This window comes from Typopeltis vanoorti, chromosome 19 (assembly GCF_054136105.1).
Source record: "Typopeltis vanoorti isolate ZY-2024b chromosome 19, IOZ_Tvanoo_1.0, whole genome shotgun sequence".
NCBI classification, from domain to species: domain Eukaryota; kingdom Metazoa; phylum Arthropoda; class Arachnida; order Uropygi; family Thelyphonidae; genus Typopeltis; species Typopeltis vanoorti.
This window is the reverse complement of record NC_143567.1, coordinates 90,776,086-90,798,916: the sequence shown is the minus strand read 5'-3', so window position 1 is coordinate 90,798,916 and position 22,831 is coordinate 90,776,086. Positions and strand designations below refer to the sequence as shown.

At 34.5% G+C, this 22,831-nt stretch overlaps 1 protein-coding gene across 1 annotated transcript in view; it reads right to left on the bottom strand.

Moving 5' to 3' along the window:
- Positions 1 to 22,831, bottom strand: part of LOC150096335 (calcium-activated potassium channel slowpoke-like) — a 171,049-nt gene that overhangs the window by 102,153 nt on the left and 46,065 nt on the right. The gene's annotated exons all lie outside the window — the stretch shown is intronic.

Sequence of the window (22,831 nt, the reverse complement as noted above, 5' to 3'; positions counted from 1 at the left end):
AATTATTTTTAATACGAAACTGCTTGTTTAAATAGAATTTTTTTTTATTATGGAGAACGCTCTTTTAGTGTAATGAGACGACTTATTGTGGAAATATGAGAGATCTGAATTCTGAAAAAAAAATCTGAAGGACAAAGAACAAGCCAATAGAGTTAATGGCGGAAAAAAATTGGTACACATTCATTGAACAAATAAAAGTAATAATCAGAAGATACTAGCAATTTTTTGTAAAAATGGTAGCGTGGAGAAACAAGAGGCTAATGACACGTGATGGAAAAGAATAGTAATTCGAAACTTTAAGTTTGATATTTTTTCGAAAAAAAAATATACAACTGGACAGTAATGACATATAACGAGATGTCTCTGCTGTAGCATGAGGCACTGATCAATGAAATGGTTCTGACAGTCTAAAAAAACACAATAGGCGTCTAATGAACGTGTGTAAGAATAGTAAAAAAAAAATCAGATGACTATGAGATGATTGGATACATTGAAAGATTGATAAGTTAGGTTTGTTATGAAAAAGGAATTGCGTGTTTTATATATCCGATAATATTATTCTATCCAGCTCCTAGAAATGTAGCAAATGTTGAAAATAACTTAGATAGATAACCTCCGAAAAATAACATCTTAAAAATAATTATTGATATAATTAAAATACAAGTTAAGGGCTTTAAAATTTTTCATGAGGTGCAGAATTTTGAGTAATCTGACGTGGATAATTTTTAAATTGCTGAAGTAAGTGAATATGAAAAAAAAAACGTATTATTGATAAGTCGTATTGCTGAAACGTTTGCATTCCTCTACTAAATGTTTTCGAAACCATTATTGAATTTTAAATTTGTTTCCGTATATAGTGTAATGATATACCGGCTGTGGTTTGAATTTGAAGATTTGGTAGTAATGGAAACTGTAGGAAAGCCCTAACTATAACTATAAATAGAAAGAGAGAGAGAGAGAGAGAGAGAGAGAGAGAGAGAGAGAGAGAGAGAGGGAGGGAGGGAGGGAAAGTCCTTAACTTTTCCCTTTGTAGTCTGTTTATTTTTCCAAGTGATATACAAGTTTTTCTAGTACTGCTCCAGTTTTTAAATCTTCCAACCTCCAAGGAAGTGCTTCATAGCTTTGCTTATTCATTAGTCTGTTTGTAGAGAATCTGTTTCGGAGGAGATTTGATATACAAGTATTCCACTACAAATGCCATATTGGAATTGCATAGCTCTAAATAATCGGAGAAAGGGCCATAAAATGTTGAATTATATAACATTTGTGGAGGTAACGATGATTCGTATAAAATATTCCGAACATATTTCTTAATTATGAGTGTTTGAATCTTTCGAGTTTGACGCATTAACAATTCTTCTCCACAAAAATTACCGGAAAAGAAAACTGAATCTAAATGGGAAATCATTTTACCACCTAACTTCTTTAACTTCGGTCCGAATGTTTTTCCTTTTCCCACAAGTTTCTTTTTCTTCCTTCTCAACAACACTTTTCCATCATCTTTATCTGTTGACAGTCAAAGTTTTGTTTTAGTTTATTACCCACCGTACACATCATCTGCGCATGTCCAAAGAGATCTCCCGCAGTTGTTGAAGGACAGCAGTTTTAGGGAGCTTATAGAGATTTACGCTTCGAAAATGTTGCGCGGCACACACACACACACGCACACACATACACTAAAAGATGTAACGACGGTCGGGGTCATGACCTTTAACCTTTCATAAATATCGAACTCCCAAGACTCCCCGTTCCACCTCCCACACACACACACACACACACACGCCAAGTTTTGGTAACCTAGCAACCACCTCCTTTTCGCCACCTCTGTCGAGAAATATCGTCCTCGCCTGTCGGATACGATCAGCAATTAAGAATCAGTGTTGTCCTCGAAGTCAGGGAATTGTTCGGCCCTTATCTGCCCTACCAGTTCGGCTCTTCTCGATAACCCGACAAACGTAGACCTTTTGGATAAGCCCAATGCCTTTGATGCATCCGGAGGTCACGGTTGTTTGTTTTTTTTTCAGCATTTCGCACAAGACAGAGGAATGGATGGAGAAAATGATAAGGAGAGACAGGGAAAAGCAAAATTTCAGGGAGCAAACAGGTCACTAGGATAAATCTAAATTACCTCCGACTGTCATTCGCGGGTAAATAAACGACAAAGGGGTCGAAGGAACATCTGGTGACAATGGATATTAATTCAAGTGACCTTGTTTCAGCGAATAGACTATCTCCGAATGGGGTTCGTGTTTGGAAATGATGCTGCGAATCTAATTTTGTTGTCGGGTCTCGTAAGAAAGTTTAGCTCGTGATCTGTTTTTGGATGGATTACTCATTGGTAGAATCCCTAATCCTCTAGTATTGATTTCCCTAACGCATCCGAATGAACAATGGATCACACAGAACGTTTAAAATAACTGCCATTGTTATCACTCTTAAAAAATAAAAATAGGAAATCGCCATCTATTGTTGGAATAGGTAGCATTGTCAGTCTTAATATTTTTGAACAATTATTGTTCAAAATATTTGAATTACTGCACTGTTCATGTCTCTTAATCAGTCTGTTAAGGAATTACAACTATAAAATAAAATGGATTACAGACGTTTTTCTCTTTTCTTCTAATATTGTCGAATTCAAGAGTCTACAAATTGGTCCGAAAACCTCATACACAATAGCAACTAAATACAATTGTAGATATGCTACTGGGACAGAGCTTTACTAGAATGTCTGAAAGTATTATTTTAGAAGGTCCTGTACCAAGCAAAGTTTTAATTCATGTTGCTACTGGAATTGTTGTCCGCGCGGTTAGCCTGGCTTTGCGCATCGCAACCATATGCCTGGGGAAGGAGTGTCCTAGGTTCGATTCTCGTCGGCGACGTGAGAAGCATAAGGATCTTCCTCAGCCACAGCCAAGTTAGCCTGCAAGGAGGCTAACTTTCAGGCCCGTTTGCCTGCAAGCAGGCAAACGGTCCCCGTGAACACACACACACACACACACGGATTACAGTCAGGAATACTCACCCAGCCATAGGCCTGATTCTTCAGCTATGCCAGTCCCGAACCCGGATAAAATTTGGGGGATTAAGATGGTACTGTACTTTCCCATAAAAGGGACTCACGGCAGTTGTACCATCATACGAAACTAACTAACTAGCTGAAATTGTTTGATTTTACTTGCCAACTCTAGGACCTGCTTCTAATATTTTTTTTTCAGTCGAGTCGATTTTTAAGTTAGTCTTTGGCGCAAGCAAGGATGCATTTCAAACCATAAATGAGGATTATAAACCCGCAAAATCGGGAACAAAATTGACTGTATAACTCACATTATTTCAGTCAGTAATGCGAGTTAGAGTTAGGAACACAATATGGCGGGAAAGTGCCACATTCCCATCACTGGTAAGCCTTCAAATCGGTAGTAACCGGTACTCAACTAACGATAATGAGTGACGATAGAGACAGGTTGCTTACAGTTTCAAAAGTTAGGGCTAAATCACATTCGACTACTGCATGAATTAAAATTCTCAGAAATTAGAATTTTATTGTGTAGATCAACCGTCAGATTTTTGTTGATATCTTCATTCCATTTACTGATTTTCTGTGCAAAAGATTATACATGCATGCATTCTTTTTCATTCTTTTTATTTCTTACTTCATTACGTTGTTCTTATATATTCTTACTCAGCAGAATGCAACTCAGAAGAGTCATTTTATGCGATGGAACCGAACAAAGAATGGTTTGCTTTCTTTAAGTTAACATAAAAACAGAAGAAAAAGCCAACATACGTCTTTGAGGTTTCTTTTTTTGTGCCTTATAAAAAAAAAGAGTTCAACACACAGCCCAAGTTATTCAAAATGTTCGGCGAAGTGTATTTTAGACTCTTTTAGAATCTTTCAAGACATTGGACTACCAAGGCGAATATATACGTCTTGAAAGTACTTCATCCATTTGAAAATTTTGCGAATCCCCATCTAGTGTATCATAAAATGCAGCAAACGTGGCCTACAGGGAGAGCTTCTAAAGTGCTTGTTGCCATGCTAATGTCCGGAAATTTCTTTCAGCATCGTCGGAACAAACACAGAAAAGAAAAAGGGGAAAAACCTAATATAATAAAGATTACTTAGCGTTAGATGGGTCTGCGTGGAAACCCGGAGAATCCAATTGAAAGAAAATTAAGCTCCTATTATGGAAAATTGGGAAGGCAAATAATCCTGTTAGAGACGAGTCTCTTATTGTCTCGGGAGAGGATACCAAGTTTCTTTTCGGTTGGCTGTGCATCTTTTCTTGGACGAGTCATCGTGTGGTACAAAAGATAAACTGGATGTTAAACTTTCTTTGTGCTTTTATGTGGCATCAACTCGCTCTTTTATGTGATGAAAGTTGCTCAACGAAAGTGCCTCAAGTATTGAAATTGCTTATTTCCACAAATCATTTCAGTCCCGCGTTATCTGATTTGCTAAAAGCATAAAATTTGTTGTGATTACTCTGTTGAGAGATCAAAATGATCGGCAAAAGAAACAAAAACTCTATTCCTATTAAGCTACTTAATTTAACTTCAGACGTGACACGTACACTGCGTTGTAAAAAATATGCGAATACCACTACTTTTCTTGAATGTAGTGATAATCGCATCGAATTACAGTTAGAGTATCCGATGTCATTACAATTGGGAACATGATGGTGAATATGAGTCTGTTATATTGCTGTGTCTGCTGTTGTTCATCTGTAGCAGTAGACTCTTGCAATTAATACGTTTGCATGGAAAGGCTACAATATACTAGATATTATTCCTAAGCATGCTTCGATAGACTTAAGTGGTATAGAACTCGTCAAGATTGGACTCTTGATGGTTGAAAAGTTATAAAATGTAGTAACAAATTTCGATACTTTTGTAATAATCGGATGGACGTGTTTGTATGATGGCCGTCATAAAAAGTTCACTGATTCGGGTATTCCATCGCATTAGTGGAAAGTCTGTCAAGAAGAGAGAGAGTGGTATCTGATAGAAATCAAAAGTGGGCCAACCAAGCGTATTGTGATTTGTGGTTATAATCTAATTATGAGTCTCCAACAATACTTAAATCTGTCCTTAAATTATTGTTCAAGTTATTTATTATTATTAAGTTACAAAAAAAGTGAATATGAATTCACTTAATTCTATTAAATTATATTATTGAAAATATAAATTTTTCATTAATTCGATTTTAATGATTGCAAATTATCATCAGGCAGCATCCTGGTCGTTTGAGGCATCTTTTTCTGATACCATTCAATACGAAGTAGGAAAATACCAGAAAAATGATTCTCAAGCAATTATAAAAACAAATCAGAACCACCTGTATTCAACTTATCAACAGACTCGTGGATTTAAATTATATCCATGATTTTGATATGCGGTGTGGTTCTATTGGACACTCATCAATTATATGTCCTGCGTAGACTACATTTTCTATTACTGAGATTTCAAACATCAGTATGATGGTCTTAGCAGTATTTGTTTGTGATTTTAACAGTTTATATCGATGTCTAAATATGTTTGTGTGACGACGTTACTATATCGGTTCAATCACTTGTGCATGTAAGATTTCTATTAAATGATATTAAGATTTACGATAATATCTTATGTTTAAGGAAATAAAACTGTTTCTCTAACAGAGCTATTGTAAGAGCAACGAGTATTGTTTTATAGCTCTGTTGAGTCATGTTCAATAAGGGGGGGGGTACATATTACGAGGTCTAATTCCTCCATCTATCGTATTATGTAGTTGAAACTCGTATGGCTTTAAACCTTCGAATAATACGAAGGTAGAATTATTGGTTCTTGCAGGATGAGTTTATATCACATCTACTCACCCTAAAAGCGTTATTAGTTTGCTTTTGGCAATTCTGACATTTCTTATGCGCATTCAAACTAGAATTCACAGTTCATTTAGTCATTTTAGTTACTTCTAATTATCAAGATTTGATGTCGGAAACCTTTACTTTATTACGCGTAATTTTTGCGTCCGGTTTTTAACCGGAACTCCGGTACTTATCGTAGTAGCTAACTGACGAAACAGCATCAAAAAAGGAATAAACACACTATCATTCTCCTAAAAATCTCATCATGCACTTTCTTAAACTTATGGCAATTCCACCGTAACTTTTACTACAACGCAAAAAGTCTTATTCGGAACTTTTCGCCATCATCTCTGTATATTGAATCACCATCCTATTTAGTATACGATAAAGAAAGCTCTCTCCTTCTGTTCCAAAGGCATACCTGGAAAAACAGAATAGTGTGGGCGAGATGCTAAACTGCATTGGTCGTTCAAGCTGAATGCAAATAAATTTTTACGAAGTTTTCTTCACTCTTCCCACCCCATTCCCCCCGCACTTTTTATTACTGCAAAGGGTTTATTATTCATCCTTCATTTTCCCAAACAGCAAAGGCTTCTCAGAAATATGAATAATTCATTATTGTTTCCATGGAAACCGACCAAATGCAATTCCACTTAGATTTCATCATGCACTCGTTCATCATATGATTACTCAATAATGGACGTTGTTTACTGATGTCCACTTATCGTAAATATCTCACTTAGGAACATTCATTAGGTGCTTCTGTTTTATATTTTCAGATTATCGTTTCCATTCATTGGTTGGTGCATGCGCAGTAGGTCAAAACACTTCTACAACCCAGTTTGCAGTGCTAAAAAACTGCTAATATCATTTTAAAAATAGAAAAGTAGAGGATATTAACAATTATCCTTTGAGAGATCTACAACAGTACCCGTTTTTGTCAATTACTTGCAACAATTGAATCTGGTGTATCAATTATTGACTCTTGTTACAAAGCACTTTGTACTATTGTTAAATTGCAATTGTTAGCATAGAGTGTGTACGTAATAGTTGTCATTTTTTGTTTGGTATCTGAATCGTGTTTTAAAGGTGATTCGGTGATATATTACAGTAGGGAAGCATTATTAATGGAGTCGAGACAATGTTATCGTAACGTGACGGCCTACTGGAGGATGAATTTGGTGTTATCAGTTCTGAGAAAGACAATATCTCATCCAGTGCGATGACTCTACGGAGACGTGGGTAACAGATTAATCAGGGAGGTACGGCACGCATTGTGTGTCGCGATGGTGATACCAAACAGACAGTAAAATAAAGGAAATTAATTACGTCAGATATTGTGCGATTGGCTTCCGATGCTTGCGTTTTTTGGTTTCTTTTATTTCGTTTTTTTTTTTGAAGAAAAAAAATTGAAAAACTGGTGTTCTATCTCAAGGGGATTACGTTTGTTTCCGTATGCTAAATCCCATAAGCGAGCATAAGCGAGGCGAACTGCTCGATGGCTTCGATTAATCCCAAATGCAAACGCTTTGCTAGTTTTAATGTACTTTAAGTTCGTGAATTTGAGCGTAAATTTAGATTATAAGCTGCTAATATTCAAATGAGTCCTTGATGACACTGCGATATCTCAAACACAAGACTTGATAATAACGTGCAGGTTTAATTCCAGTACGTTACTTGTTAGAGCTTTCAATTATGCGTTGGAAATATCTAGTTAAAAAACAAACTCTAGATTTAATTGTTAGGTTAACAATAGATGCCACTATACAAGAAATATTATTGCATTTTCGGTTGGTTTAACTGAAGGGATAACTAAACAATTTATAAGTGCACTAGTGTTGCCTGACAATTATATGTTATACTTTGCTTGATTGTTCTGACGTATGGGTAGAACAGTTTCAGATCTTGCTACTAATAAAACCATAACTTATTTCCAGTATATAAGTAGAACTCTGCTATATACAAATACGAAATTATGCTCAGAAGCACTATTATGAGTTTTAATTAAGATTAATACTCCTAATAGGATAAAAAATAAAAAGGGTATAATTACTGTTCGCAGAAGTACGAACAGGAGAAAGCTGCAATTGTAGCTAATCCCCATGATGAGTAATGAGTGTGGCCACTCGTATGTTGTACTCCCGTTCCTTGCCCTCTGAAGCGGAGCTATTATACCATTCCATTAGAACTGGTTTCAGGTTAACTCGAACAAATGAAGCCAAGTCTGTTTTCCATCTGTGCTGACATCCGCTCTTGGCGAACAATCATAAGTACCGCGTTTCTCTCTCTCTCTCTCTCTCTCTGCTGTGCTAAAGTCAGCAAAGGTCAATCCTTGAAACACGTGCTTCAGAAAGGGCTAATTAATAATTTAAACCTGAGAAACTTTAATTAAAATCCTACGATGTTAATTGTAAATGTTATTAATACAGAGAAGTGTTTCTAAAATAGAAACACAGTCTCTCCGTTTATCCATTTATAATAACTTCTGGTTCTGTGAACTGCGCATGTTTCGCAATTGATGGCTAAAAATCGATAACATTTACACCATAAACACATCTCTTCAAACAATAATTGCCAGTGCAACATTCAAATAGCTTCCAGCTAGTTACACAACTTAGCATAAAGCCAATTTACGAATACTAAATGTGAGATTCGTTAGAAGGTCGTGACCTTGCTTGATTTTTCTTTAAAAAAAACGAAACACGTCTCTTTTATAAAGAAAAGGTCAAATATAGTAATTGTAATGCTATTATTCATTATAAAAGTCAAATATTTTTCCTTTCGCCACACTCATTGAGTCTTATACTTCTGCCATCTGAGTGTAGCGATACTGTTTCTTCCTTTCCAATAGCACACTTCATCTAACAAATGATTCGTTTAGCACGAACTCCGTGAAAGATTTCTTTCAGTAATTAGAATATTCTTAGATGGTGATCTATTTTAGGCGACAGTGTATAATGAATGATGTACTTAAACAGCACAAATCTCCTTCTTCCATCCATCACGATATTAATAGCGACATAATATGGCTCAGTAAAGTTTCACTGGAAAGTAAAAAAAAGAGGTGGCTATTGGCTTGGCAAAGCATTCTGATTTTTATTCTTTTCATTTATGTGTAGGCATACTGATGCCAAGGAAAGTTTCCTTCTTATAAAGAGATCTGTGTGTTCCGGTGACAATTCCGAGTATTTTAGTAGCAATTGCACTGACGCTTATTTAAGAGGCTGTTACATAATCATAGAGTTATCAGAAGCAGAAACGGAAAACAAAAAAAAAGGTCACATTAAGAAAAATATTTTACTCAACTTAGCCTAAGATTTGCAAGCAAAATATCTGACATTATTAGTTTAAATTAATTATAAAATCTGTCAGAAAATGTAGACTTCAGATTCGGTATCTTGTTTACGATTTTGTAACCCAGTTGTGGTGTGTTTACAGTTCGTGTGGCAACCCATTTGTTTTTTTATTCGTTTTCTCTGTAAGTACAAAATGCACTAGGAGCTGCTCATTGCATCGATTTCCTGCCCATTGGTAATGGTGGCGTGTTTTCACTAGACAGATGTCATGGTAACAGCCAAACAAACAACTGGTACTAGTAAGCCAACTCCATTTGCTCACCTGTTGGCTCTTTGAGTTCACTGAGGATCTGTTTTGATTACTGTAAAAGAATCTTAACTCTATAATTACGGAAGACAATTAAACTTTTTCTCTTCAATGTTACATATTATAATTGATAACGTTAATTAAAGTATAATTTCGAAGTATTTAAATCCAAGTAAGAACGAAAAGAGGACTACATCGGTTTTTACGATATTACCGCTATTTGAAACAGGTTAAACTCAGAAATGTGGAAAAAAAATATGCCAATGTCTAAGTTTCGAACTCCGTCGAGATACACTCAACTGCATTTCCAAAGTTTTGTTAATGTCACTAGCGCTACTTTATAAATCCCCTAAACTCCTTCCTAATACCTTAACCTCCTACCGTAACACTCGCACGTTTCACAACAAATATAATTTGGCAGTGGGATTACTAAACCCGTTCCTACAAGTGGGTTGACGGATACACTAAATCCTTTCTGTCCAAAGGGTACGAGATGGTGAATGAAGGAGATGAGTAATGACTTGGACTGTGCTTCCAGTTGGGAGAATTTTCATTTGTAGTGTAGTAGTAAGCTTTCTCTGTCACGCTGTCACATGATAGACCGGAAAAGAGGGAGTCTATTGTTGAATATTTATAGAATATCACTCCATCGGAAACTGAAGGTAATGACTTAGTAAGTAATCTAATTATTAAACGATACTGAAGTCCTACAGGAAACAAGGGGCCGTCCATAGAATTTTGTAATGAACTGGGTTTTTTTTTTGTTCTAAATAGACATTAATATACTCTGTAGATCGGTCAGCATGTTCCTGAGAATAAATGCTTGCAATACAAGCTACTAGCCAGCTGCGCATCTCTCCAACGGCCTTCATATTTCTTCAGTTGTGTGAGAGACATCCTGCGCTGTCACAGATGGTAGAGAGATCCGATTTGCTGAAAAAGAAAACTGATCTCTTCTCTGTTGTATTTCAGCATGACAGCTGATCAGATTACGCTGATGGCAGAAAAATATGAAGTAACATCTGAGGTCTGCAATTGAGCGTTTGCGAATCTGTGGACAAGACTGATGGAGAAGGCCATTGCAAAATACCGTACTATCTCTAACTGGAATTTTTGTATATAGAGGTCGCTAACAAAAGAGAAAAACTGACACACCAGCACAGTATCTCTCTGTTGCGAAAAACCTGAACTACTTCATCCAATCGATTCACTTATCAATGCTACAAAGTATACAATAACAGAGACTTCTCGGTAAGCATTTATTGATATCCACAAGGTTCCTTTTGTCAGTAATAATGTAGCGGTATATGTGTTTACATGATAGTCTCTTAATATGGGATGACATTAGCGGAAGATGCCATCTTCTGTAATGAACTGACACCACCAAGTTCCCATAAGGGAATAGCCCCAAGTGCATAGCGTTCTCTTTTGTTAGGGTGTGCTAAAAGGATACCACATAAAGAGACGTGTCCGTCCATTCCTCTCTGTTTCGTTACTCATCCTTACTTGAGCAATGCGACTTAATGTTTGATGTCAAGGACAGGCAGGCAGAGTTAAGACAAACTATTGCGTATACGGTTTAGTCCCTTGATGATAGATTAATACTTAAATGTGTCAGCTCTCATCTAGTAGCGTAAACACACAAAACCAATGCGATTAAGACAACACTTTATTACAACTCATGTACTACTTTCTTTGATTGATAATTTCTATTTTTAGCTTATTTTAATTTGTGTACATATGAAAATAATAATAAATAAATAATGTAAATACTCACAAACTTATTTTAAACATTTGTATAGACTATGAAAACTATATGATAATGTATTTTATCCTATTTGTATATATATGTAAGGAACGTAATTTGATTTTTATTTGTTTATAACAATCAGCCCATAAATATAAAAACCAACCGAAAATGTTGATAGTACACTTGAATTGTATATTTATAAACATTATGTATATGTGATGAGAATAATAAACAAACATTGTCAAACTTGAAAAAATTAATCGTATTGTACTTGTTGATATTGTTGATACTACTTGAGAAGCAACTTGAGTGGGTAAATAATTTTAATGAACGTTTCTATAGGAAGCAATTTGCTTCATTGAATTATAATATACATTATAGCAAGGTTTCCCAATTTTTTTTTCCATTGCCCGGTTATTTTAATACTTCATCATTCACTAACATTTTTATGGACAATAGGTAAAATAAACACAGATTTGAATGTTCATAGAGTTACTTTACCGGGAACAAAGAGACTATGAAATGACGACGCGGACGGAGCTCGTTTTTTGTCTCTATTAATTAAATTATTTATTCGTTAGTTCCGATTAAACGATGTTTATTTGTATTTTAGAGTTTGGTGGGAAAAAAAATAAAAACCCAAAAACGAAACACCTAGGTTTTCGAGAGTTTTTTTAGACGACCCGACATTTAGCTTTCGTGACCCCGTGCCGGGTCGTGACCCACTATTTGGGAAACGCTGCATTATAGTGTTCGAAATTTGCAACTATCTTCTTTCTTTTTTTTTAATCAAATACTTTATACCATGAATATCTGATATGATATATTCATGATAATGCAAGGTAGAAAATAAAATGTGTGCTAAATGATTGTAGTTGTGTATAAAAGATTAGAAGTGGATAGTTGTTCAGAGTTAAGGGATTGATATACTGGTTAATCATCGCATACGAAATGTGGCAGACTTTTTTAACAAATGGAAACAGGGATGTAAAAAAAGTCATTACAAACTGAACTTAGCCAATGCTCGATCTCGATTTACTTGGTGCAGAGCTCGCCATGTTTGGATAGTAGATTGTTGCAAGGTCGTAGCATAGAGTCGAATCACGATGTACACTCTTCAGATTAGATTAATATGTTTACGTATAATGGGGGATCATAAACGTCATTTGCTAAGGTGTATCGTATCATTTGTCAAGTGTAGCAGTCATGTGGTTAAGGTGTCAGGATATTCTATTGGTTTTAGATAACACGGTTTATTTTAATACGTGGAAAAATTAACACTCGAAAGTTATTCTGGACAGTTCTCTATGATACGTACGCTCTAGAGAAACCACCCGGTTAAGTTTATGATGATGGAATGCATTTATATGCTGTCTATTTATCTATGTTTAGTTGTCTATTTGAAATTAGGCGGAAGCAGCTAAAGATATGAAGGTAGTGCATCCAGAAAAGCAATGTCTGTAATTATGGTCAATCACCAATGATGTATCAGGGGTTTTTGTAAAACTCAGGCGTTTTCACAATTTTGTTATACGTTTTCCTTGCAATCGCTTACTTATTTTAAATGGTATAGTTTTGTTAATATTTTCAGTTAAGTGCCTAATTATATCTAGTGTTTACATAAATAGTTGTTTATGTTTAAGAATTAATGTATTTCCTATCTCTCCCCCCCCCAGAACCGTTCTCATTTCTCCCCTTCCAAAATACGATGTTTTTAGTGAATCATCTGTAGGAACAATTTTGAGTCATTTGTTACAATGAAAACAGACCTCAGTTTTCAAGTTTTTAGTTTCTTTGCAACTGTCAAAAGAGAAGTGACTTTGCGCTCTAAGAATTCTTGAAGTATTGGCCAGGATTTGTTTTGGTCACAAGTTAAGTGACACGTAAAGAAACAAATGACAAAAAAAAAAGAATACATATTTCGATCTCTCAAAATGATAATGATGCGTTCAATATATGGGGTTGTTGTAAAGAGAGAGAAAAGTGTTTATTTTTTCAGCTACCTTAACCGATGATGGAAAAATAAACAACCGAAAATGGATGCCAAAACACCCTCTCTAAACAGCGAAATATAAAAAGTATGAAGAAGAAAAAAGTGATAGATGAATGATGTTTAAAAAAAACTTTAGAAAAGTGAAATATAAAGGAAGGTAGAAGCAGAAAACATACAAAAAAAATAAAAGATGTGACATTTCAGTATTCCTTGAAAGATTTTAATGTTTGAGGGGAAATAAAGTTTGTGCGAGTAAAAGATGATTTTCGAATAAACAACCTCTTCATCATGCTAACCACACAAACAGCAGTCCTCACAAAAATAACATGTAGGTGTTATTATAACATTTTGTAAACTTGTCATTTGAGGCTATTACGATACAAATGAATGAAACCTTATCGATAGCTATTAATTATTATTCATTTAATTTTTTTTTCGTGTTTGGCTAACAAAATCACGGGTAACAATAAAGCATTCTGTTATCACATTAATTATGAACTACACGATTCCAACCAAAAGAGAGATAAATGAATGATTCATTTTTCTCTCTTTTAGAGCTCCTGATTTTTCCTTCTCAAATAAATCATATATCACTCATCAATGACAGACCCAATGGTCTTACCTTTCTCTTGAAATTAAACACTTCCGCGTATTATTATTAAAATTTAAAGGTACAGTACATGATTAATAGAAGTGACTAAAATTATTCAGCGTTAAACTTCAAATATCGAATTCTTTTGTGCTTTAATAGATTTCGTGGAAATAGACCTACACCGGAAGTGAAATGCGCGTGCGTGATTTTGACAATTCTACAAAAGGACTTTCTTCTTTCTCTTAATGTGTTCAATCGACTTTGTTCGTTTCTAGGACACAGATTTCATTAATCAATTGATTGGAAGAATTTTACCGCAGCACACTCTTGTAATGCAGTAAGGTAGTCTACGCAGGGGCATTGAGTTGGTACAATAGATAGACACCGAATTCAGTTGATGAAAGCATGCACATATATTATAAAGTTTCAAATATGCAATAAAAAGAATCAGGTACGTCTTTTGCTGCTGATTCTTTTCAACTGTTAGATGAAAACATCTAAAATAAAAATCAATCTTAAGTGTTCTTGCAAGTCAGCAACTAAACACACACGGGGAACTGCTGAACAAAAATATAAATTTAATAATGTCTATTATAATTCAATGAGCCATTAAACTAGGAAGTTAATGTTCATTAAGCCTATAAAATGCATTGAAGCCCTTTTTAAATAGTTGACAATAAAACGAATTGGATTTATATTGAGTTATTGTATTGCAATGGGGTTTTAGATGCTATGAAGTCTCTTCTTTTCTATCTGACTTCATAAACAAACTAGAAAAATTGCGTTAATAATTATAATTGCAATTTTCTTAAGTATTTCGGAAAATATTCTTTCAATCAATTTTATACGACAAAATAGCGTATAAAATCTATAGACACAACAAAGTGTCTGCTGCAAAAATATAAATGGAAAAGGAAAGTAAATATTATTATAATTAAGCTCTTTAGTTAGTATCTCATCAAAGAGTTTGTTAGTTATGTTTTTTCTAATGTATACAGTACTGTCAATTAGCTACGAAGATATTCTGTAATGTTTAATGTCTGAAAGCAACTAATGTTTTAGTTGTTCCATAATGCAATAGGTCTAAAGTCAGGTGAAGTTTGCCTGTGTCCTATTCGTGTTTTATCCTTCTTATATCTAATGATATATCTTTATCTAATAATTATAGTGTTTTATCTAATAATTATAGACATGAACAGATAGACATGAGCTTGCAGGAATGACACGACAGTGGAAAATATGCGGAGAGATAAAAATGGATTCGGTTAGTTCAGTTTTTTTTATTTTTGTTATAGAAATCAGGAGGGAAAAACCCTGCCATCTGCCCACGAGATTGGCTAACTCACCTTCAATCGAAAAAAACTGCATATAAAGATTCTTCTCGTTGTGACGAGAACGAATGCAGGCCTTTTCCAATCGAAGGACGTAGTGTCCCGTTATTCTTCCAATTGTCTACGGAGGCTGTTATTGTTTATTAATAAGAGCAACTTGAACACGTTATTTTTTTATCTAAATGACAACGTTTTTTATATACAAATTGTTCTAATGTCCGCGCGATTAGCCTAGTGGCTATGCACTTCGCAACCATATGCCTGGGAAAGGAGTATCCTGGGTTCGATTCCCGTCGCCGACGTAAGGAGTGTAAGGATCTTTCTCAGACATAGCTAAGTTAACGGTCTTGGGCGTGGACAGCAGGGTTTTTCTCCCCAGTTTATCTGGGGTTTTTCCCTCCTGCAAGCAGGCAAACCGACCCCGTGAACACACGCAGCTACAGCCACAGAAAAACACCGGGAGGCATTGGTCTAGTCACCTTATCCTCGAGACGGGTACGACAAAAGGGCTTAAGTTAGCTCTGTAACAGGCCAGTAGGCCTAACACGTAGAAGGGAGAAGAAGAAGAAAATTGTTCTAATGGACAGCGACTAAGATTATCGGCCCAAACGTATGTACAACAAATATTAACTTGAAAATGAAAATTAAAATCTTTATAAGAAATCTTTCAGCAGAAGGAAGAGCTGAAAAAATGCCTAACTTTTTAATGCTTAAAAAATGCTTGAGTTTTAGCGTTAAATATCTTAACCATTTGGGAACATTGTATGACGCTATTTCACTGTAATTATAACATCTAAGTGATGCATTACAAAGTATATGGGGGAGTAACAGCTGAAAAAAACGCTGCTCTGAAGCTAACTGCTCATTCTTTCCTTTTCTGCAGTTTCTATTTTAGTAAATGAAAAGGCCAGAAACATTACATAAAGAAGCTTCCCCCTAGGGAATTTTCACCAGCATGCCGGTGTTTGCAAACTTAGTGTAAAACTTGGGTCTCTCTCTCTCTCTCTCATCACTGATGCACGAAGTGACGCTATACTGAGCGCGAGGCTGGATCAATGTCAAGGAAGGAAATACTTTTTCTCCGTTACCTCATCCAGGATATGCGATGCGGAGTTTTAGCAGAGCTGAAATTACGGGGAGCGCTTTTGCTCGGTGTAGAAGCGTAGTCAGACTAGCTAATCCATCCCTCTACTCAAATTTCTTCTTACAACCTCGCACCACGAAAATATACCTCCGTCTTAAATCGAACGCGTTTTTTCTTAGGAGTCCGTCGAACATATTTCACGTTACGTAGACATAGCTAAGCTTTAGCTAAGATAAATAGAACTTCGTAAAGTTCTTCTGCGAGTTAACCAGCTTAAACAATAAAAAGACAGAAAGGCAGAGAAAGAGGTAGAGAGAGAGAGAGAGAGATTCATATTATTCGTAGACTTTTATCCCTTTTAAGAGAACTTGATTCTCTTAAAAGGGACATGTCTTAAGAGATGAGCTGTTTATATAAACAGTTGGAAGCACTTACCTTAATCAGTTATAGAAACTTGAGGCAGTAATCTTAGGATTGTCAGCATTATAGGTATAGAGAACTTTTTCTTTAATGACTGAAACACTAATTTCGAAAAAGAAGGTTGCAATCGACCGGTGGATCGCGAATCAAACTGAATTTTCCTAAAATTTTAGGCCTAATTTAAAAGTTTCTCTTATATTTTTCCTCCATAAGATGCTAATCCGTCGACGTTATATCTGATTAGAACAGGGTTTTGTGTGAATTCCACCAAATAAATGTTGTAAATTATTGTATATTAATACAGTGATTTTAAATATTCTGAAAAACTTTGCTTTAAAGCACAAACCTGGAACTTTTTTTCAAGCTCCTTCAGACCAACAATAAACCAAATGATAGTCTCGCATGGTAATGAAATTCATGTTCAACCTAAAACTTGAATCCAGATCTATAATTTAAAAAGATTTCAACACATTTGTATTTTGTAAAGATTGTAAGCGTTTCATAGGTTTGGGGAATTTCGAAATTATCTAGTCATCGATAACACAAAAGCTATAAGTTATTGTCACTTGACTGTCCTTTTGTAGCTACTGAAATTTGCAAGGTATAATAGTGTGAGGGTGGAAATTAATGCAACTGAAAATGTTTATACAATTCTGAGCCTATCTTATCCGTTCTTCCTGAACCCGTTTTCATTTTCTCTTACAAATTATAAGCTGTCTATAACCGAATGGTTGTTTTTATTGTATTTTTATTACCTGTGATGCGAAATAGGAGACCACCATATAAATTGACTTTCATTGTATCATACACATTCCGGCTAATGAATTAGAAACTTTGTATTTAATACAATGCTTTTAGTACAGGCTTGGACTGTCATTACCGATTCTTTTCGATTCCTTGCGCATAGTTCGCTGAGAGATATGGGCCGGGAACATCCTTCATTTAAATCCTTCTGTCAATTGCTGCACACAGGAAGTTCTGATCACCGTACAATCCTTATCAGACGACGGTTATCTCGTTCCTGACAGACTGTCTTAGGACCACAATGACGCCTCTTAGACAAGCAGTGTTGGTTATTTTTCCACTGATTAAACACTGATATTTCACCTTTTGAGAAACCAATAAGCTCTATTGGTTTCTCAATGCTTTTTATTTCAATTCAGTGGCTGGGATTTGTAATTCTTTGTCTATTAAAGTTAATCGGAATCATTGGATTCAAGAAATCTCTTTTTCTATGACTTTTTTTTATTCCAATCATGACAATCCAATCGAAACCAAAAAGTTTATGCAGATTGTTACTGGATTTCAATTATTTGAAGAGAACAAATATTTTATGTAGATTAACAATTCTGTTGATAATTCAAACAAATCCAAACGAAAAAGAAGCATTTGCCATCTCATATACAAACTTAGAATCTACCATAAGAACAGTGTTTCACTCTTTTTAGATTTTCAGTTCCTGCTCCGCCGACGCTGTAAGATTATGCGTTAGTTATGAATGACCAACCAGCAGTGTAGAGATGCTATTGCCACCAGATGGCAGCATGTATAAAGTTATCAATAACCTCATCTGATTGGATAGGAAGATCGTTTATTGATCTTGTTAGAAATTACTTGAATTTAGTTTATCTAAACTATAATGTAGGAGTAACTATTTCGATTTGATCTTCAACAATAGAATTCGTTAGATAAAGGAACAAAAAATTCTGTTTTTTTTTATTATTTAGAAATTGAAGATGAATCTTAACTTCATATTTTGGGACAATATATACTGTATATATATATATATATATATATATATATATATATTCTAATTGACAGTTTGTGTGTGTGTGTGTGTGTGTGTGTGTGTGTGTGTGTGTGTGTGTGTGTGTGTGTGTGTGTGTGTGTGTGTGTGTGTGTGTGTGTGTGTGTGTGTGTGTGTGTGTGTGTTCAATTTTTTGTCTTTTGAACTATACTTGGCCAAGAGATTATGCTTCAGAATTCTTGTAATAAAGAACTCTTACGTACTAAAAAAACTCAATTTGAAAATTCTACAAGCTTAAAATAAACATAATCTAGTAAAAAGGTTATTGGGCAATATAACAACTTTATTTTGCTAAATATTGACATTAATATTGAGATTCCTACTAATACTTATCAATAAAATTCAATTTGAATGAATATTAGAGGGGGGGGGGAACTAATCTATTTTTGACAGTATAAACCAGCATGTTATGAATACGATTCACTTTTGCATTTTTATTTAGTTTTAGCCTAAAAAAGAGAGAGAACTTTATACTTGCTATGAATCATTACTCTTTACCATTATAAAAATATGTATTTTTATAATGGTAAAGAGGTATACATATTTTTCATTCAATACCGAAAACAAAGCCAAAAAATCTTTTAAAATAATTGTGCAAGAATGAAATATTCTCCAACAATAACGTTTACAAGAATTAAGTGTGTGAAGTGAAACCTTTTGTTTTCAACAATCAGTTTAACACACCACTGATTCAGCAAAGGCAGTAACAATTGTTTATTTTTGCTTCTGAGTAAATCATATAGTTTTTGAAAAAATAAGCAATAAAGACACTTATTCCTATAGGAGATGAGGCTGTCGACATTAACCGATGCAAATTATACAGTAGTAAACAAAATTGCCAGTTTAAACATACGGCAAATTAATTTACAGCTTTGAAGCATTTCGCTAATGGCATTTCTCTCCCAATCTACAAGTTGGTTTCCATAGAAACAGATACGCTTCATCTCTTATAGGCAGTTTCGAAGAATTATATGTTCAAATTACGGAGCTTTCAACAAGTTGATAGTTAACGCTGCAAAATTATTGCGTGTATGTAACAGTTAATTGTTACATATTATATAAATTTTACAAAATTCCGTTTTTATGTTATTAAACTTAACAAACCAGGAATGGAATTTTAAATGATGACAGCAAAAGTAGGTTTTGAACTAGTGCTGAAACGCGGCATGTAGTAGAAGTTGAATTTGTTCGGTATGTTTAGCCTGTAAAATCCAAATTCGACCTTGATACCGAAAGAATATTTTCCATATAAAACTTCTGCAACTAAATTTAAACTCTTTAATAACATCGCTATTTATTATGCGAGATGCAAACTCATATTCCCAATAATATTGACCATAAGGGTGTAAAGAACGTACAACACTGCGTTGGTGATGGGAGGGAAAGAAGAGTGGCTATTTCAGTGTCATTAGAAGATCATTATTATTAGATGTTTAATGGAGTAAACGGAGTATATCGTTAAGTATAACAGCCACGACGCAAGACCCTTAAGATGTTGATATTAAAATGATGATACGACTAAAAACAACCTCCACTTCTACGTCTTTTTTCTACGGGGATGTTTTAAATGGTGTTTGCTCTACAGAAAATTTCAACATATCTTCGTTGAAGTTTTAAAACTACTGTGTATTATAGTTCATAGCACTCTCTTAATATATAAATCGATACTGGTTCCGGATCTAATCTGTTTAACGCCGAACAAAAATGAACTCTATCTTTTCACCAACATCCTTGTCAGAGAGTATAGTAAAACCACTCATCCTTGAAGCTCAAAACGTGCTAATCTAATGTATACAAGGTTAAAATGGCTGACGGTCTTTATAATCAGATTGTTCGCAGTTCTGTATTGATCTTTTAGCGATGGTTGTTCACAAATGTAAACAAACTGCTTTGTACTCGTTATAAACAAAGAAATGAAAAAAAAAAGTAGAACTATTTTATACTCCAACTATAAAATTTATTTTTCCTCCTTAGAGAACGTTTGATTGCTTAAGATCATTTCCTCCAAGATCAACGATGCGCAACTGTGCAAATGTCTAATGTAAAGCGAAATGACCTGAAAACAACATAACTGAACTAATGAGTTTTTCACGTTCAAATGGAATTGAAATCAGAAATACTAAACCATTGAAACTCCCTCCTTTACCTCATAAATGTTAATTCTCTACATTAATAAAATATTACAAAGAAAGTCGATATGTTGGATTCAAGTTCACGTTACATTGGGCGCTAGCATGATACGTTTTATGAATCTACTGAGTGCTCTTTTAGGAAGTGTTTATTAGCTGCCATAAAAGAACTGATCACATACTCGATAGTCAATTACGGATATTACAGTCTTGATATCCAGTATGAAATAAAAATAATAAAGCGAGCAAATGTGGTCTAAAAGAACTTGTGTAAAAGACCGATGAAGAACTTTTTTAAATACATAGAAATATTATCATTGAAACGCTGTATTTATTTTCCGATGCCTTTTCTTTTACTCAAATATTGCTACCCTTTTAATCAATGAGTGTTTTTCCTCCTAGTAGAGATGTATGCATTGACGTATGTGCCCTGTTAAGTGTTTTTAATACTCATATAGCACTCCCTCTTATCGACAAGGTAATGTCTCAACTGTTTCAACCAGACACGCATTTCACCAACTAATATGTTAAGTTCGATGTTCGTTTTAAAAATAAATAAATAAATAAAAGAAAATGAAAAAGTGTGAAAGAAAAAAAAAAAAAGAAAATTAGATAAATTAAAAAAAATCGACGATTTAGCCACTTCAAAACGTTTTCACTGTCTAGCTTAGGTGTTTTGCGGGAAAGCGACCCACAGGATTATAAACAGTTCGCTAACAATTTATTAAAATTATTATTCTTTTATCACTACTGTTGACAACTAGCACTGCAAGATTTTGTGCATTTTAATTCAGTTTAAACAAATCTATTTAATAGTTAATATTGAATAGTTTTGACAATACCTTGTTGGTGTGTCGAAATAACTGAGATTTAGATATGTTTGTTCAGCTGTTTCTTATCTCGGATATCTGCTTCTTTAACAATGCCTGACGTTAGGTACAGCCAATGGCAAATGCTAGTTGGACTAGTTCATTCTTTTTTGAGGGGTGTGTACATACCATTGGAGGGACTAAAAATTAAATAAATCTATCGCAACAAATGCATGTTGGTAGAGGAAAAAAACACGCCTTAATAATAATAAAATAAGTAATAAAAAAGGGATAAAATTTGTAGAGAGAAAATATTAGATAGACCCTAGAAAGAACAGAAGGTGAATAAATAAAATAACGCTCATGATTGACTTTCCATTGGTCATTTATAAGTCGTTCAAAAAACTTCATTGGAGTTTTAATTTAGCGAAGAGACAATCCTGATAATGAACATTTGATTGCCCTAAAGAAGGTCGGTATCTGATATTCTGCTCCCCTTTTCTTCTAAACGACCGGAACACTACATCTGTACTCCTTGGGGACTAATTCGTACAGTGTCGTAGGCTGTCACTATAAAGAATCACAAGGGATTAACAACGAATAAAACATCAATTGAGAGCTTTAGTTTCCGCTTGAAATAATCCGAATTGCCCTTTTCGGGAGAAAATGAACCGAATCAGCTTCATTGAGAACTGATCCTCCGAGGAAATTATTAAATAAAAGTCTGAAATTGGAAAAGTAATTCCGACTAGTGAGAGAAAAGAAAAAAAAAGCATGAACTTGTCTGGGTATACAGCTCAAATAAATTTATTTCCGGTATTTTCTGTCATTTTAGACTTAATGGGTAGGATAAGACAGTCGTCAAGTCATAAATGTTTCTATAGGAACTATATTAAGGGTTACGATACACACAATACGATAGCCAAGATAAACGTGTTCCCTTTATTAATGCTCTTGACCAAATTTCTCCCCAGATATAAAAGTTTTTAAAACATTGTTGTTATTAGAGTCTGTAGTCTTTAACCATTAGTTAAAGCATTGAGGAAAAACTTTTAAAGTCGAGATTTGTTACTTATACATTTGGGAATAAGATATCATTTCCTTTTTATATTCGTATGGTTTTTTGTACTTTCCTAAGTGCTTAAAACTTAGTTTTTAGCGATAAAAAGAAAACAGATTCTTGAAGTTTTATCGACTGATAAAAAACATTCGTCGCCAGCACAGATAAAGAAGGATATATGAAAGAAAAAAAAAGAAAGAAAATAATCACTTCCTTGCGCGCGCTCTGTTGGTGTGTTTGATCGCGATGGTTTAATTACAATAAAACCCTCTCTCTCTCTCTCTCTCTCTCTCTCTCTCTCTAAAACGTAATCGGCATAAACGCAAAGAAATTTTAAAAACATCCAAGATGATGTCTGCTTATATATATGTTTTCTTAGTCGATTATCAAGATGTTGATACAGCGTAAATATT